This window comes from Macrobrachium nipponense, chromosome 4 (genome assembly GCF_015104395.2).
Source record: "Macrobrachium nipponense isolate FS-2020 chromosome 4, ASM1510439v2, whole genome shotgun sequence".
Classification (NCBI taxonomy): Eukaryota; Metazoa; Arthropoda; class Malacostraca; order Decapoda; family Palaemonidae; genus Macrobrachium; species Macrobrachium nipponense.
Window position 1 is genome coordinate 69,936,935 of NC_061100.1, and position 19,893 is coordinate 69,956,827.

General features: G+C 37.2%; 1 pseudogene; it reads left to right on the plus strand.

Annotated features, from left to right (window-relative positions):
* The first annotated feature begins 235 nt into the window (after positions 1 to 235).
* On the plus strand, positions 236 to 10,777 carry LOC135211398 (uncharacterized; annotated as a pseudogene).
* The last annotated feature ends 9,116 nt before the right edge of the window (positions 10,778 to 19,893 follow it).

Genomic DNA, 19,893 nt, shown 5'->3' on the forward strand with positions numbered 1-19,893 from the left:
CTCTTCTGGGGTAGAGGGTTTGAAAGTGTTAAGCCATCGGTGTAGTGCTGGAGTTTTCTTGGCCACCCACTCTAACCAAGACTGGCTGGCCTCCATCAGTAAACCTCTCTATCTCTGCCTGCATTAGTCCGGTTTGTTCTGAAAGGCTTTTACTATTGTGCTGGGATTAAGCAAGATGACCTTACCCGTTTTCCATAAGAGCATTAAAGGCAGTGGCACCAGCGCTGTCTAAGTGATGACCCAGAATCAGAGCCAGTTCATCAGAAGTAAGCTGATAGGTTTTGAGCACCTGCTTGACATGGTTGAGCCAGGCTTTAGGCACAGTTTCATCTGATTTTCTTATAAATGACTCCATGCTGTTGAGCATGGAATGCGTGGAAGTGATTGCTGGAGGGCCCGTTGGTGTGCACTTTCTACTACTTTCTCTCTCTTGGCTCTCTTGGTTTCTTCTCTCTTCTCTTAGGTGAGTACCCTGTCTCCTTCTCTACTCACTCTGCTTTAGCCTCGGTTACCCTTTTTGAACACAAAAAATGTCTGTACCTTCCATGGGAAGTTATAATGAATATTTCCCACCCCTTGTGGGCCTCTTTTCCCTATGACAGTCGTAAAAAAATACACTAATTTTACAAATTTATGTGTTCTTTCTAATATTTTCTTTATTTTATGTTGTCAAGTTCAAAGTACAGCTCAAATAATATCATAAAAGATAATAAATAAAACCAGGAAGAAATCCCTAGCATATTTATTTTAGAACATTTACGATAAATCCTTGAATGGGAATTTGTGATGACATTCCCCCTTACTTCCTTGAGCAACATTGAGGCCTACTCAGCTCACTCACACTCTTATAGGGTGATCTGAGGAGTTGCCAATAATGATGTATGATATATGGAACCAGAAACATTTTTCTTGCAAAATTTCTTCAAACTGTATGGCGCCAAATCTTCATTGTATATCTACAATACCAGTCCACTGCTCCGAAACTATATGTGATCGTATATATACGAGGAGGGACCCAAAAGTAACCGGAATTGTGTCATAGAATTTTATTCAGTTATTGTTACATGTTTACAGTCTTATCACCTTCAAAGTATTCTCCATTTGAAGCAATGCACTTATCCAGACGTGTTTTCCACTGTTGAAAGCAATTCTGGAACTCTTGTGAAGTTATGGCTTTTAATGACTCAGTCGTTTTCTTCTGAACCTCTTCAACGTCTGCAAAACGTTTTCCTTTGAGGCCTTTCTTCATTCGGGGGAACAAAAAGAAGTCACAGGGAGCAAGATCGGGTGAATAGGGAGGGTGGGTAAGTGGGGTCATGCCATTCTTGGTCAGAAACTGTCTCACACTCAAGGCGGTGTGCACTGGTGCATTGTTGTGATGAAGCCACCACCTTCCACTTTGCCACAGGTCGGGGCGTTTCCGTCTCACGGAATCTCGCAAACGCTTCAGCACTTGAGTGTGAGACAGTTTCTGACCAAGAATGGCATGACCCCACTTACCCACCCTCCCTATTCACCCGATCTTGCTCCCTGTGACTTCTTTTTGTTCCCCCGAATGAAGAAAGGCCTCAAAGGAAAACGTTTTGCAGACGTTGAAGAGGTTCAGAAGAAAACGACTGAGTCATTAAAAGCCATAACTTCACAAGAGTTCCAGAATTGCTTTCAACAGTGGAAAACACGTCTGGATAAGTGCATTGCTTCAAATGGAGAATACTTTGAAGGTGATAAGACTGTAAACATGTAACAATAACTGAATAAAATTCTATGACACAATTCCGGTTACTTTTGGGTCCCCCCTCGTACAATGCCCGAGTTGTAGGGGTAAAGTGTAAATTTTTTAATATGAGTTCCATAGCTAGGAGTTGATCTAAAAGCTTAGGGTTTTGTAATGAACTGATGAAGTGAGTCAGGGTGTCTCGTAGGACTTAGCTTGTCTAAAAAAACTCAATATGTCTGATTAAGACCTAAGATTCAGGATGACCGAATTTCATAACTTAGTCAGGCAACGATGTAGGCTGGTCCAAAAAGGCTCCAAATGCAAAAATCATGCAAGGACTAGGAATAGAAGACCCAAAGTCATGGAATTAGTGGAAATCCTTGGAAGTAGCAGGCCCTAGGTCCTGGAAATGGCAGGCACTAAGCCTTAGACTTGGCAGCCACTAAGCCTTGGAATTTGCAGGCACTGAGCCTTTGAATTGATAGGCACTAAGCCTTGGAATTTGCAGTTATTAGACCTTGGAATTGGCAGGCATGATAACTGTGGAATTTGGTAGGATCAAGAACAGTGGAATTTGGTAGGCACGGGAACAGCGGAATTTGGTGTGCAAGAGAACCATGGAATTTGGCAGGCACTAGGCTGTGGAAATTGGCAGGCACTGGTCCTTGGAATTTGGTAAGCACAAGTACCGTGGAAATTATATGCACAATTCGCAACACCAACTTAAAAGGAATTGGGGCTTAGCCAGTTGTAAGCTGAGAGTATAGTAAATACATAATGATAATGGTAAAGACTGAAGGCGCTCAGCTTTAAGCACACAGTAATAGTTGATAGATATTCTTGCAAAGAACATGGAAATACTGGATTGTGTATAATGCACATATGGAAGGCTCTGGCTACCTAATATTCTCCCACATGGGAGCGGTGGGACATAACTTCTTATGAAACATATTCACGTGAATCTGTCCTGACTGCCTAAATCTGTGCGAGTTGCATTATGGATATAGCCCTGTGCTGGTAACTGCAAGTCAGCTGTGTTTACAAACAGACAGCTGGGCAGCATATGAAATGTTTAGAAGTGCCTGTGTTCGGGTACCCTGAACTTGAATGAATGAATGGATTGGGAAAACCTGTGCAGTTTTACTAATCACACACAAAAGATGGTATTTTCACATGTGACCAACCGTGATACGGCATTTATTATTAAGTTAAGGGGAGTCATCATTGCAAGTTTTATTCCCACAATATCTACCAAGGCCAAAATAACACCATTGGACATTAAAGGAAATAATAAGAGGAACAGAATCTTCCTGTTTTCTACCTAGCACAGAGAGAGAGAGAGAGAGAGAGAGAGAGAGAGAGAGAGAGAGAGAGAGAGAGAGAGAGAGAGAGAGAGAGAGAGAGAGAGAGAGAGAGAGAGAGAGAAATCCAGCAATGCAAGAATATGGTCTCGATATGAAACTACATGATTTCTCACACGAACCTCACTAACTTTTGGCTACTTTGCGGTGAGAATATTCACGAGATAAAGTAACGAAGGAAATATGGCATTATTTCCTAAAACAACACTTTCTAGCTCACCTAATAAAAAGGCATGTGAGGTATCATGCAGTAGCTATCAAAGCTAAGTGTTTGGTTAGTTACTCTGTCTTTGCTGGTAGCCAATTCGGCATGCATGTGACCTAAGATTTTCCTATCTCTTACTGTTGTAGCATTCAGAAACTTTGTTCACCCTTAACATAAAATAACAAAAACACAGAATAAAAGTTTACTTACTGCAGAAACTGGCTTTCTCTTCGTATGCATGCAGAAGGAAACTTTGTTCTCGGTTTTATAGATTCGTCTCCACTCTTGCAACCAACTAATAGCTGATTGCAAGGAATTTGCAACAAAGCATCTACAAGATCTGGCAATAAGGTTACCACTAATACAATTGTACCTGGGAGTCACAACTATGGGGATAACAGGAAATGGTCCGACAATGGCCTGGACAAGGAGGTGTAATCATATGCAAAAATTACGGCTGATGGCTTGTTTCAGATTAGGTAATTATTATGTAAACATTAAGGTTACTTTAATTAATAATATTTACAACCACAAATCATATTAGAAAAACATTTAAAAGGCGGCATAAGGGCCCAATAAGACAGATAAAAATCAGTAATAACTTAGGATCTTGAAGTATATGAACAGGTGACCGGAAAATACTGAACACATAGAGCATATGAGGCACAAAGGGGTTGGAGAAAGTTTTCCCGGGGCACACGAAGTAAGACTCCAGAATCCACCGTACCTCAATTATAAGCCTGTAATGATAGCAATTAGGGCTTGAGCAGGTTGTTTAAGATACATGGTCGATGATAGAGGGTGGTATGTAAATATGGTACTGAATTACTCGATCCCATAAGGAATACATCATGTTACTGATTACTTACAAACAAAATAAGTTGTGTTACCGATTACTCACTGAGAAAGGAAGTTATGTTACTGATTAAAACTTAGCAAGCATTTCTGCTACCTCGCACTGGTACACACTGTGGCCAATAGCCTACAACACAATGCAGTTATAACACCATAGAAATATATCACAATACCATTTTAACAGAATATATGGAATTGCTCAGGAAGATGAAAAGGAAATTAAATAGAAGACAGAGATGGGACTGACTGCTATAACATTGCAACTTGCACATTACCTTGTACCGGAGATGGAGTTCGTCTTCCTCAAGACGCTGGTGGGGTGGGATGTCATCCGAGATTTGATTGGCCTTAGGGAGTTGCCTGCCGTGAGCGTTTGCACTGTCCCATAACAGTAACCGGGCCGATAGTCTCCTTTTACCTTAAGGAATTTTACGACGTCTTGCTGATTGTTGGCCCTAGTCACAAGCCTTGACATCTTCTTTCTGAGGTCCTTGGTAGGGTCCTTTCTTAAACGTTGGAATCTGGAAGTGTCCAGGAGGATCCTATCCATATTTTCAAAATAATAACTTTTCTTCATCACTACGTAGATCGATGATTTGTCACCTTTCCGTATGATGATGTCTAGGTTGCTATGTAGTTCTTAAGCGGTTTCCCTCATCTCCTTAGTCGTTTGATGTATAATGACTCAAGTGTCGTTAAGTATACATCAAACGACTGGTTCCTTCTCTAAATGCAAACGTGGCTGCTGCCACGTTGTATTTAGCATAACTGAGATCTGGGCCGAACTGTGTTTTCAAATCATTCCCTTCTCTACTTGTACTTAGGGTACTTGTCCTCTCATTATTTGTTTTAAATGTTTCTGTAAATTTTAATTAACATGTTTCTTAAAGTTTTAGTCTATTGTTTGTTTTAAATGTTCTCTAAGGTTTTTAATTAACTTATTATATTGATATTTTAGTCTTAATGTATTATTTTACTATTAATTTAATTGTCACAATTTATAATTACAGGCTGAAGATGTACCCTGAAGCAGTATGAAACGTTCCAAATAAAATATTCTTCACTATGTTTGGTGGATTCCTGGACCCTTTTTAATGCTCTCATCTGATTGAATATTCGCCCGCCTTCAGGATGTTTCAGCAGTTTTTCGTCATTCTGTTCCTTCTCAAACTTCGCCTCAGGAGAATACACAGTTTTGCCCATGTCATCGTTGGACGTTACCCTTTTGATGTATTACAATTATCAAGACAATATGAGAAAATTACCTTAAGAATTGAAAAGGCGAAATGTGACCTCGGCTTCCTAGAATACTGTCAGCTCAACAGAGTTTACCCAAGATTTCTCCGATTCAAACTGTACAAATCTTCATTATATAATACCACATTTTATATTAATGCCCTTGAAGACTTATTGTCGCAGGAAATAAACTCTAAAAATCGTATCATTGACAGTTTACGTATTGTCCAACAAAATGCACAAACTGCCTTGTTCTGTAAATTGACCTTTTTGGATTCCGTGTTGTACAAAAAACTTTTTTGTAAATTTATTAACGATTTTATTCAAACCACTTTTAACAGACATGTAAAGAAATTGGAAGCTTTAGGTGTTTTTATTCCAAATTTTATTAAACAGAAAACATTGTATTCATAATTTGTCTGACTGTCTTGTCTAAACGGGAGGAGTTTATTTTATCATTCGGCCTAGATTTCTGTATTCCGTCTTATATATATATATATATATATATATATATATATATATATATATATATATATTATATATATATATATATATATGTGTGTGTGTGTTGTGTGTGTGTGTGTGTGTGTGTGATATAGTATTGTATATATATATATATATATATATATATATATATATATATATATATATATATATATATATATTTATTTATATATACATCTGGAGATCAGATGTATTGATTACAATGTTTTATAATCTATTTATTTATTTATTTATTTATCTATGTATCTATTTATATATTCATTTGTTTGTAAAATCGATGTTTTCTTATAATCTTTGTGTTTTTCCTGAATGCAGACTGCCGAAAGTATTAGCGAAATAAAATAAGTTTAAATCATAAATGGCTAAAGTTAAAAAGTTCATAAATAATGAATTTAATTACGAATTCGCATAAACGTTTGGATCTGTCGGGATTGGCGGAAATCAGTTATTTATTACCATTATAACAGTAGAGTTATAAAGCAACAGTAGCTATGCAACAGTAGCTCAGGAAGGCTCCTTATATTGCAGTAATGTATATGTGTGATTTAGGTATAGAGTTGTCATGTCATTTAATCGCATATTTTCCTTTTGATTTCCATATATCTATCTCAGTTGAACATTTATTCATATGGGAAAGACTTGAGATCTTTCATTTTCCTTCATAAATGGATGTATGTTTCTACGTCACAGTGTAGATACTAAAGCATTATCTTTATTTTGAGGCATAAGTAAAGACATCTCGCATAATCTGGCAGAAAAATGATCACAGCTGCTGAAGGTAACAAGAACCGAAGCTGAAAAATAAATGGCATTCTCACATCTTCATTAGTTCCACATTCCTAAGTCTTTGGCGATCTACTGACACAGAACTATTGTACTCGATTTTCACAACGAATATTAAAATATATGACCTACATATCTCAACGAGATTAAAACGGCAATTTCATGTAACCATCTATTTCTGTTACGTCGGAATAAAGACATCGCTTTTAGTAGATTATCAATGCTTGAAAATAGACCATATTTAGGATTACTGTCAGAATGCTGGCTGTTACGTGGATTTTTTATGCTGAATGAAACAAAACAAAACTGAAAATCATTATACATTTCTTTTTCACAAGCTTTTGGATTAAGCTTCGGACTTATCTGAATTATGCAGAGGACAATCTGTTACCCGGTTAATTAATAATGAAGTGATTAATAAAACTGAATTTCCTCATTACTTCAATACATTAAAATAATTTCAAGAGCCAAGGCACTATTATGATTCTTTGATGAAAACAACTTACTGAATTCAGTGAAAACTAAAACAGAGAAGAGTGCAGAAGTTGACATGAACCAGTAAACCAAGATTATTTAGTTAAATCTCTCTCTCTCTCTCTCTCTCTCTCTCTCTCTTACGCACACACACACACACACGCGCGCGCGCGCGCCATGAGCTAAAAGGAATAACAAAATTAGTTCACCTACAATTGAGGTCTTCTTGCGTACGAAGAGAAGCTTGGATACAGGATGCCCTAATATCTTTCGTTCACCACGTAATTCCCAAGAGATATGAAATATTTCAGGTTGATGTCAGACCTACAGTGGCAGGGAAACTGAAAATAATATATGCTTTAAGGTGCCAGAACCCAATTTGATTATATCTACATGTTAGTCGACCATCAGGATGGTAAAGAAATAACTCGGTAAACCAAGAAATAGTACAGACATGACTTCTGTTTAAATATTTGAATGAGACGTAATGTCCAATTACGTGACAATGGAATTTCATATATTAATCTACATTTGGAATGAAACAGGTAAGGAATATATTTTGTTAAAGATCACTGAAAAATGTCTATGAGTAATGCAATCAATAACATTCAGAGTTTGCATGACCATGATTTCAAATATTTTCATGGAGGGGGTGGGGACGGTTCGGGTAGCATCTTTAAATTAAAATCAAAAGATTGGATTCATGGGGCCTCCTCCAAAGTGGACATATGGGATGGTTTGCAAAGTTTTAAGTCGTTTCTGGAATATTCCATAACAGCTGTTAATTCAAACACCAGCATTATAAACTTTATGTATTATTTTATTCATTTCAAAGTATTCCAATCTTTGTCATTTGGCAAGGAATTTGCTAAAGAGCAAGTTTTCCAGATGTTAAAAACTATTTATGTTGTGGACAGAATTATGCTTGAAATTCAACGCAACAAAGTAGACTAAAGGAGGGCTGACACTTGCAAGATTTTGTGGCACGCATTGGCACAAACTCGGTCGTGCCAAAGTGCAAACTAGTCGTAAGCTCGCGTGAAGTGTTCGGAAACTCGTCGTGACTACATCACATGTCGGGACGAAAGTTTTGAGATTTTAAAAATTTTGGGCACAACAAATTTTTCATGACGCAAACTGTTCGTGAACTTGTCACGAACAGTGTGGGACGATGCGGGAGGATCCACCCAGTCTGTGCCAATGCATGCCATGCCACAGCACGACCTGCCATACATTGTTCACAAACTGTTCATGACTAGTTTGCGATATGTTCACCCATTGGTGCGCGTTGTAGCATGGTCGTGCGTTCCCGCTGACACGGTCACGTGTACTTCACACCTTGATGGCCTGAGCAGTTCGCGACTAGTTCATGCACTTCACAAACAGTTTGCACATGGCACGAGCAGTTCACAATGTGTTCACAATGAGTTTGCGAGTAGGTCACGATTACTGCGCAACAGTGTCGCTCGCGTCAATGGGGGGGTTGGTTATAGATAGCTACTTCTCGTCACTCTACAACTTGTCAGCGAACAGACAACATGCCGAAGATGCAACAAATACAAGGAAGAGCAAAGCAGAGAAGGCCGCAAGCCGACATGCCAAAAAATATTGGAGCAGAGCCAGAGCCAGAGACCGCTGAGAGAGTTGAGTCCCTCCAGTCATCCATATCAAGTGTCGATGTGATCCCGGAGACACAGCAGCATCCACTCGACACCCAGAGACAGCCAACCAATGAGGAAGAGGCTACCCGGCAGCAGAAGCTGGTCCGGGTATCCAAGAAGGAAATCCCTGAGTACCGCTTGACAGATGAGTGGGAGAGGAGGTTGGCTGACCTCATCAAGGAATATCCCCAGCTGTATGACAAGAAGCATAAGGAGTGGCTCAATGTGGCGGCCAAGAACAGCATATGGAACCGAGTCGGAGAGCAGATGAATCCCCATGCCACTGGTCCCCAATGCAAGAAGTACTACGAGAAAATGTGCACCTGGGTAGGGAAGATCTTGAAGCGGGAGAAGAAGAGTGGGGCAGGCAGCCCGAGAGGAGTGCTCGTGACGACGAGATCATGGACTCCTGGAGTTTCTTGACACAGAACATCGTCTGGAGAAAGACAGTCCCCAGTGAGAGTTTGCCGTCATTGTGGCTGACTCGTCCCGAGTCAGCTACAGTGACGAGCAGCTACGATGAGGATGATGAAGTCCGGTCTACAGGGTCCCAGAGCCAGGCTTCTACTACCACAGGCAAGGGCAAGGGCAAGGGGAAACGGTCCGGACTCCCAACAACAGAGACAGCCACCACAACCTCCTTCACTTTTATTGTGATTATTATTTTTCATTTTTATTATTAATGATATTACTTTGTTATTCTCATATATATTATTTTCTTATATATATTATTACTTATATTTTGAAATGTTATTATTATTATTTTACTAATTGTATTTATTATTTTTTTTGTAATTATTTTTATTTTTTATATATATTTTTTATTTTATATTATTAATTTGATCGTATTTTTTATTATTTTTATATATATAACTATCAATTTCAGGTTTATTTTTAATACTATTATTTCATTTATACTTCATTTTTATCATTTTTATTTTTATTTTTTAATTGTAATTTTCATTAATATCATTTCATTATTTTTATCTTTTTTGGGAAGTAAACCATCTTTTAAACGTGTTAAATTAAAAAGTAATTGCTGCCTCAGCTGCAGTAATTCGATGAAGGTCTATTTTCACAATTATAATTCTCTCACTGTTGCTTAAACTGCTTAGCAACGCACAGAAGGTGGGCATGTCTAAAATAGGTAATTATGAAAGTCAATTTTAATTTTATTCAAAGATGCCAGAGGCTGTAGTTAAATATGCGTTGTACAAATCGTGGAGTTTTCAGGTTTACATCTTTATTCGAACTTTGGATTCTGACTATTCCTTGACACTACTTCAACAGGCTAGTAGAGCGCCTATGGAGGCCATTTTCACATGTAGAGTGAACATCAGTGTGTATATTTATATTTCTATATTTATAGGTATAATATGATCTAGTCAACAAAGTCTCTCTCTCTCTCTCTCTCTCTCTCTGCGCGGGATTCCACCCTCTCTCTCGTCTTCATCTCTCTCTCTCTATCTCTCTCTCTCTCGCTTCTCTCTCTTCTCTCTCTCTCTCTCTCCTGATACTTTCCAATCTTTTCCCTTCTACGCTGGTGTCACTTGGCATTGCGACATCAATGAGTGATACTTTCCTCTTAATGTTGTCAATCAACGTCACGTCTGTTCTATTGGCACACATCACCTTTTGTTAATAAATTTGTCTTTATTTTAAAACACTTGTTTTTCATTTTCACATCAAAATAAAGTTAGCCACAAATAAAAGAGAAACAAAAAAGAAAAAGAAATGAAAAATAAACGAAAACGTTTTTATTTCAATAGTGGTACTAGTATGGATGCTGCTCATGGGGCTACCTATCTTTCTTGCCAAGAGACGGCACCTGCAGGGGACATGTAGTAATGTGACGGGTAGTCTCGCTGATCCTTCGCCTCCCTCGCTGAATATTGCTGGTCGAGTCTCCATCCACCAGGGATCAGATCATGTGTGTCCGGATCTTCACGGTCCACTTCTGGAATTGCATGTGGGTATCTGATGAGGATGAGGTTGTGTAGGACACAGGTGCACATGGTGATCAGGTTGATGTTGTCGGGGTACTACTGCATTGTTGTCAAGAAGCAATGGAACCTGTGAGACAAGATTCCAAAGGCATTCTCCACGACACGATGGACACGAGACAACCTGCAGCTCTATATGCGTTCTCGTTGGACCTGTGATCGATGGGAGAATGGTTTCATCATCCAGGTTTGGAGTGTGAATGTGTCATCCTCTTCGAAGTGATAGGGCACTGGCTCATCATCATTAGGGAGCGGTTCTGATTGAGGCACTCCAGCTTTGTGGTCTTCTACAGCCTCATGCAGGGAGCAGTTACCCCATGTTCCTCCATCCGACGCACCACCCTCTGCCCCAACATCCGAATATAGAAACTTGTAGCCAGCATCTGCCACTGCCATCAGTACAATGCTGTGGAAGCCCTTGTAGTTATAGTTGTAAGAACAAGCATTGGGTGGCTTCTTCATGGGGATGCACTTGCCGTCTACAGTCCCCAAACAGTGATAGTTCCATCTGGAGCTGAACTTGGCAGCAACTTCCTTCCACATCTCTTCAGTTTTGGGGCAGCGGAGCACTTTGTCCTTGTAGAACGCGATGATGGTTTGACACACCTTGGATATAAAACTTGCAGATGGTACTTGCTTCAACCCTGAGGCTGAACTGCAGACTTGGATAGAAATTTCCAGTGGCTAGGAAGCAGAGGGTGGCAGCCAGCTTGAGTCCAACTTGAAGTGGTTCCCTCATGAAGGTGGACTGTTTCTGAAGACGAGGGGTTACCTTCTCAACCATCTCTTGGAACAGGTCAGGTGTGATTCCGAGGTAATTCTTGTAGCCCCTTTGATCTTCCTTGGGGATTTCAGTCAGTAGCCTGTCATACTGTCCGAACTTTTGTCTTCTGGCCAACCATTCCCTGACCCACACTTTCCTTGGTGTCCTTCTTTGAGGTGGGGTAACCTTTTCTTCATCTTCTGCTTCTTGCAGCCTTTCCTCTTCCCTGCAGCAATGGTGTCTCTGGCATTCAGCATGTTGTCTCTTCCACAGGCAATCCAAAAATGATGACAGGGATGGGGAAGCCCCCTTTTTATATGGCATGCCCAAATCGACATGAAGGCCTCCGAATTGCGCAAACTTATCGGGCCAATGAGGGAAGTGCGTAAACTTTGCTCGAACAGTGCATAAACTATGCGTAAATACGTTGTGCCAGTTCATGTCAATGTGGGCACTATTGGGCGCACATTGGTAACCTATGCATGAACAATGTGTGAAGTCGTCATGAACAGCGCGGGAACAGTGCAGGAGCCTCCCGGTGCATGCCATCAAAATGGCACGCATGGCCATGACACAGTTCGTGGCAGTGCATGCTACAAAATCGTGCCAGTTGCAGCCTTGCTTAACTGCTAAAACTAATATGGAGGGTTATTTCTACAAAATGTAAGTCTAAACTGAATGTACACTCACTCTATGGACGGGTATTCACGATTAGGTATACCTGTCAGTTCAACCGTGACAGTTCGACAGATGAGGGTCTACCTGAAAAGAGTAGAACTGATAGTTAGTCTGTCAGCTGAAGGTCATCGTCTTCAGTTTTTGGGTAGGTGGAGATATACAGACTAGCTATACACTTAACGATAGGAAAGGAAAAATACATGCAGAAGATTATGGACTAAATATTGACTATTAGAGATAGATGTTTATTCTCATTCAATGTTAGTGAATAAGTTCAAACTATAAATGGAGGTTTGTTTAGTTATTGATGAAATGGACCGTGAAACATGCTTTCACGAGTACATCTTTTACAAAAAGGTAGGACACTAGCCTAGGCATATACTAAATTGTCTGCATCACATGGAAAAATTTTTAATCACTTGATTTGGATTCACAATGGTCTACAAATAACGTCGCAGGTTCTAACAATGAAATTCATGAGGCCTATACTTAGTTTATTCATATTGTGGTCAAAGCTGCTGAGGACCTTCCAAGTGAAATCTATCAGCAAACTATATATATATATGTATGATATATATATATATATATATATATATATATATATATACATATACATATATATATATATATATATATATATATATATATATATATATATATATATATATATATATATATATATATATATATATATATATATACATATATATATAAGCGAATACCACAGGAAAATAATAGTCAGAAATCCAAGCGCTTTCGTCTTTACTCAGACATCGTCAAGGAGTTAATGAAGTACAATTGGAGATGAAGGTCTCAGGTACAAAACAAGATCAAGAATACCAGATGGTTAATTGTCAAAAGGGTAAAAATTAAAAGAGATAATCCAGGATTATCGGATATCACACGGTCACAAACCTAACCGAAACTACAAAGTATCTTTACAGTGCAAAACATGTAAAAACTGAATATATTAATTTTGTTTCTTATATTTATCTACAACTTTTTTCATAATGAAAGCATCAAGTTTAAATAAACCAAGACTTAAATTTAGAACATTTCTATTATTTGACTTGATGAAACAAGATTCAATGATATTCCTTTTAACTGTGTCATTACAAATGTCCATGCACACGAAAAAATCATTACAAAAAGTAGTATGTAATTTCCAACATAGAGTTTTAGTTGATAATATGTGGTTCTATAAGTCATGACAAAGAGAAACGGTAGCAAGAAAATATATCTCAGAAACGCAGCATTGATCCACAGTGAACATTTTGAAGTTTGTTGAGCAGTAGAAGAGAGGAAGTAGCTACCATAAAGTATAAACTCCCTGTGGAAGTACACCAAGAGATCCAAGAGTTTGTGATGAAAACGTATGTGAAACATAACATTATATAATATATTAAGAAAAGTCTATAGATTTGTTTTGAATAAAAAATCAAGACACATTGAATACAGATTGGATATGAAAAATTTGGATTCAGTTAAAGAGATTGCGTGAATCTAGTACTGACTGGGAAGGTTAAGTGAGAAGTTGAGATTAATGGTGAAAACGAGAAATTTGAGACTGAAGGAGAAATCCCATTTGAGGTTTATTTTGACTAATAGAATTAATAAGCATGCGTTTGGAGAGCGCTATTAATGTACACTTAGAATTAAATTTGCTGAGAGCAGCTGGAGGTTTTAATTATCAAAACAAAGCTTCTATTGCAATATGTAAACGAGATGGTGATTTATTGTTCGAGCAAAAATAGGTTAAAGGAACAAATGTTAATTGCCCTTGTATATTTATTTTTTTATGGATAGAATAACGAGAGAAATCTGAAGAAGTGTATGTATATAAGCTAATTTGTTAAAAATAATGAAAGTAACAAAAGCAAACATCTTTAGTCTGTGGGGCATTAGAAGTTCATGTAAATAGCTGTCCTACCCTGAGAAAGCATGTTCATTAGCCAAACACTATATTCCACCTATATTTCTGAAGCTTATGGTAACACTAGATACATTGCAGTCAAACCCTTCCTGTTATTACCAAAGAAATATATAAGTTCATTAAAAAAAATAAGTTGTTTCTTGAAGTTATGGAATTCTTTCACGGCAGAATCTGGAATTAACTTTTATTCTCTTATTCATAGGAATGAATAATGATCTTTAACTTATGCTTGCATTTTAGATATCTTAGATGCTTAAAGGATCACATAAATGTTAAAGAAAATATTTGTTGGGTGTGCCGTGATAAATTGCAACTTGAGAATTTGTATATAACTTTCTAAGTTTTCATTTGTGAATGGATGGTAAGAAACAGAAAATGTTACGACAACACATTTCAATTGAAGATATTAAAGATTTGCGAGCTTAATTTAGGTCCCTGTATTCCAAATACGTATTCCTTTACAATTAAACTAAAAGCATTTCTAATTCGTGTTCACTAAATGTAAATTATAACAATCGCTCTAGAAGGAACTGGTCCTCCTAGATGGCTAGAGTATATGTGAGTGTTTTTAAAAATATTCCCTAAGTGTTGTTGTAATTAAAATTCAAGATGTTTTTATGATGAATTCTGACTAGTTGGCCTAATGGTTTTACAGTCCGTGTGCACAAGGACTAAATTTATACCAGTGGCTAAATCATGGTATGCTTTTGAAAGTTTTAGATCCCTTTAGTGCATTATGCTACTTCTGTACTGAATTAACTATTAATATATACTTGAAGTTATAATAATCTTAATGTTTGAATTATTTCAAAGTTAATTAGTAACAGAGAGAAGGGTAGAAGCGAAGTGGCGGTCTGTGAAGGATGTTTATGAAAAATGTGCTTGGCTAACGACGACGTCTGCATCAAAAGGTGACGGTGCCTGACTTCTGTCAGTTTGCAACTTAACGGCATAATATATTTTTTTTCAAGGGTGTTGATATTTTCTGTGTTATGTACTGATATCCAACATAAGATTTATCTGTGTGTAAAACTGGGCTTTTGTCATCTCTTTCATTTTGCCTCATGTTCGAGGCTGAAGAAGTGTTTGCGTGTAAATGTGTCTCACACCGAGTCGGATGTGGTGGATGCTGATGACTTCTCAATTGCCTATCGCACTTTAGCCCAGAGAGAGAGAGAGAGAGAGAGAGAGAGAGAGAGAGAGAGAGAGAGAGAGAGAGAGAGAGAGCTCGGGATCTATCGTAATAGCTTGGAAAATATTGGAATTATCAAAGCCATGATTTTCATTTAAATCAACATATCTTGTCCTGACCAAGCATAAGGATTAAGTTCCTTATACATTTGCAAATGTGAATGGTTTTGAGAAGCCTCAGTTAAGAAAATAAAATCGTCTTATGTTCTCCGTAAGCCTATTCATCAACGGGTTATCAACATGATACGAAATGTACATCCCCACTTTTGAAGTGGGCTTATACTCAGTTGAGGGCTACTAGGTTGCTAAATAAGTCTCTGCTTTTGAAGTCTTACTGTGCATTCTGTCTACTAGCCAGCTGCAATATGTTTATGATCAGTAATTAAATTAAATATTTTATGTCATATATATATATATATATATATATATATATATATATATATATATATATATATATAATAATATAATATATATACTATATAGATATATATATATATATATATATATATATATAATATATATATATATATATATTATATATATATATATAATCTATATATATATATATATATATATATAATATATACAGAGAGAGGAGAGAGAGAGAGAGAGATGACGAGAGAGAGAGAGAGAGAGAGAGAGAGAGAGAGACGAGAGAGAGAGATGATGCGAGAGAGAGAGAGAGAGAAGGAATTTCCTCATGCCTCACATAAGAATCTTCGCCTCCTTTGCATTTGCTTGATTAGGTCCCTCCAATTTTGTTAAAAAATAATATTTGTGTGACTGGTTGTTCATTACCATCAGCCTAATATGTGATAGAACTGCTCTAGTACCTACCTGGAATGGACGAAAATCAAAGTCTGAAATACCAAAAAAAAAAGTCTTCTTGGATGATAAGGCATTTGGGTTACTTGTACAGTGTGCTTGAAAATATTCATCAATTTTGAGCTTTTCAAATGCTTTTTTCGATGTAGCTTAAAAGATCGGTGTAGTTTCAAAGTATTATTGGGATAAGTGATGGGATGCAAGGGTGCTGTCAATCGACTTTAATGTTCTTATGATACCAGTACATAACTTTTCATGAACTTTCATTACTTGGATCTCAAGTGTAGTACTGTGAATATTACCTTTTGTATGGCATTTTTAAAAATAATGTTTCAAACTCTATGGGAGCCTGTGGGTTCATGATAAAGTATAATGGGTAATAAGATTTTTGAAGCCAGTGCATACGATTTCTTCAAAAGAAAGTATGCCTTAAAAAGCATATATATATATATATATATATATATATATATATATATATATATATACATATATATATATGTATATATATATATATATATATATATATATATATATATATATATCATATATATATATATATATATATATATATATATATATATATATATATAATATATAATATTATATATATATAAAATAAAACGCGTGGAGACATTTCTCCCGTTTCCGTGTATAATCATAAAAGTATTCTTTCAATTTCAATCCAAGATATTTTCACTATCCTAAGCTAAACTATGTTTGTTTATGACCTTGCTCAAGAGGGCCTGTGAATTATTCTCTTGGTTTTAATTACATATGATTTTTTATTTATATTACATTAGGTATTTAGGTGGTCTAACTTGTATGCTATGGGATATACTCTTCCAAAATTTTGCCATATGGTTTTATGACAAAGTAAGCCTGAATTTTGCTACTCCCTCAGATAATAGTGTTCTACTTCCTGCTAATCCCGATTGCACAAGAAATTCTTTTTATTCTCTTTAATAAAGATTATGATGATTCTCTTATAACTTCTGTACATAGATTTAATATAAAAAAGAAATTATAATGCTTTCTCAATTATATGGTCAGGATACTTTAAAGACGAAAGTTGCTTACGAATTAATTCAAATTCTTTTTGCAGGAAATCTGGGGAACAAATTCGTAAGGCTCTTAAGAACAGGTTGCTGGCTACACCTATCTTGATAGCAATGTCGTGATAGCTAAAGTAGTGAATGTATGAAAGTGAGAACGTTGGTTTTCTGTATATGATAAATTTGTATTTTGTCGTGTCTCTTATTATTAAAACATCAAGAAAAAGAATTTTGTTGCCTGTTTCCCATTCAACTTAAAATTTGATGCTTGGCAATCATTCTATAAAGAAAAAAAATCGGATGTAGTATGGGGAGTCCTTTAAGTCCTATTTTAGCCAATCTGTACATGGAATACTTTGAAACTACAGTAATAAATGCAATAAAACCCAAAAACATGCTGTGGATGAGATATGTAGATGATACTCTTACATTTTGGGATAATAAGTGGGGCAATTTTAATGAATTCCTTTCAAAATTAAACGCATTAGTGCCCAGCATCAAATTTAAACTTGAATGGGAAACAGACCACAAAATTCCTTTTCTTGATGTTTTAATAATTAGAGACACTGTCACAAACCATGAGGGAGAGGTCTGCTTCAGGTTCGATATTATGAGAAACAAAAAAGAATTCAACACCAACAGTTGAAACTGGGGATACGGATATAGAAAGAAACACTAACACAACAAAGGTTTATTTACAAACTTACTAACAAAGATAAATGCAGAATAGTGTCTCCTATTTACATAAAAAAGGCAGAATATTACAATGCGTGAACTGGGGAAGAAGTGAGGTAATTCAAATACTTGCTGGCCAGTTTTGCGACTCGAAGCGTTGGCTTCACAAAAGGAGAACTATACTTCTGACGTCTTCTTGACACTGTATTACAGAAAACAATGTCTATTCTTGATACTTGAAGGGCAGGAACTCCTCAAAACCTCTTGTGAAACGTTTCTTCTATGAAGTCTTACTCTACGTCGAAATGCCTCGGTCGTCCACACCTGACGACGACTTGACCAGAATGCGACCAAACTCTCTCGAGCGACTTTTCATATCTGATCCTTCGTCCTTCTTCTCTTATCTCCCTCTGATGATCTCTGCTGCTGATCTCTCACTGATAATCTGATCTGTGGCTCTTACTGATGATCTCTGCTGCTTATCTCTCCTGATAATCTGATCTGTGGCTCTTATTGATGATCTCTGCCTTCTACTTCGACAGTCTTATTTATAAGGCAACCTGGGGGCGGGGCCAACGGCGAACGTCACAGACTCCCGAGACGACGGGAATGATTTAGAAGAATCTTGAAGGTGTATTGCATCAGAAATTGCGGTTTTTCTCACGACACGTCAGCGTCAGTCAAGTTCCATAACACTCCTGCCGATTCTAGAACCATCATGACAACAGGCACCTCCAACATGCGCGAATGCCTGTGTACTGCAGAACTTCTTGAAGATGCGTTTTCCTTTCCTTTGTCTTTCTTTGCTATATAGTAATTACTGTGACACGTCCCCCCAAAAAAGAGAAAAAAATTAAATCAACTGTTTTTATTTTTTTTCTAAAGAGAAACAAGAATTAAACAGCAAGGGAACAATAGTGCATAAAGCTTTAATCCAGTCAAACACGCACACTTCTCCACTCACACACTCACTTGTGCAAAAACAGAAAACAGTCACTAGGTTACTCATTCTGAGACATCTCTAGAGAGCTACCTGCTATAACATCATCTTTCTCTCTTACTTTTTCCGTTTTCTGAACTCTGCTTAAAACTTTGAAATATTAAGACACCTCTTGCATCTTTCTAAAAACTAATTTCTCTCAGTAACACCAATACACGGTTTATATTCAAGTTTACATTCATTGCCTTTGCTCTACTCTTACACACATTAATTCCATAATGGGCATTTCCCCTCTCCTGTAACACTGAAAAAGGACCTTCGAACTTATAAGGTAAAGAGGGACCTTCTTTTTGGACTAGTACTAAAACTTTATCTCTTACACACAAACTTCTCTCTTTTGCTCTAAGATCATGTTTCCCTTTAGTTTCCCCTTGACTTCTTTTCTCCTTCGCTAGTTGCCAAACATCTCTTAAATTGTTTTTATAATACTCTAGATTAGTTGTGAAATCTTCTCTACCCTTACTTACAGACAAAGGTCCGACCCTATTGATAAATACATTCTCAAAAGGTTCGCCTACCGAAGGAATATTACACAACGGAGCTCTAAGAGTTACTTGATTCAGTTTCCCGACAATTTGGCATTCATGACAGCTTAAAACGTACCTCTTTGCGTCACTTTTCATTTTAGGCCAAAAGTACGCCCTACTAATAGACCTGAAAGTTTTATTTACTCCTAAATGTCCTTGCTCATCATGTGCTAACTTCAAAACTAGTTCACAAAGCTTCCTAGGAACCACTAATTGTTCAGTGATTTCCCCTTTACTACCTGACTTCGGACGAACATAACGACACAAAACTTCGTCCTTTTAACAAAAAGTTTCCTTACACACATCATCGAGATCATCATCCAGCTCACACTAAAAAATTTGGGTTAGTGTCTCATCTTCTCTCTGAAACTTGACTAGCACATCCATGCCTAATTCATCACCGTAACTAGTGCTAGATACCGGTACATTTACTACGTTACCCTCCACAGC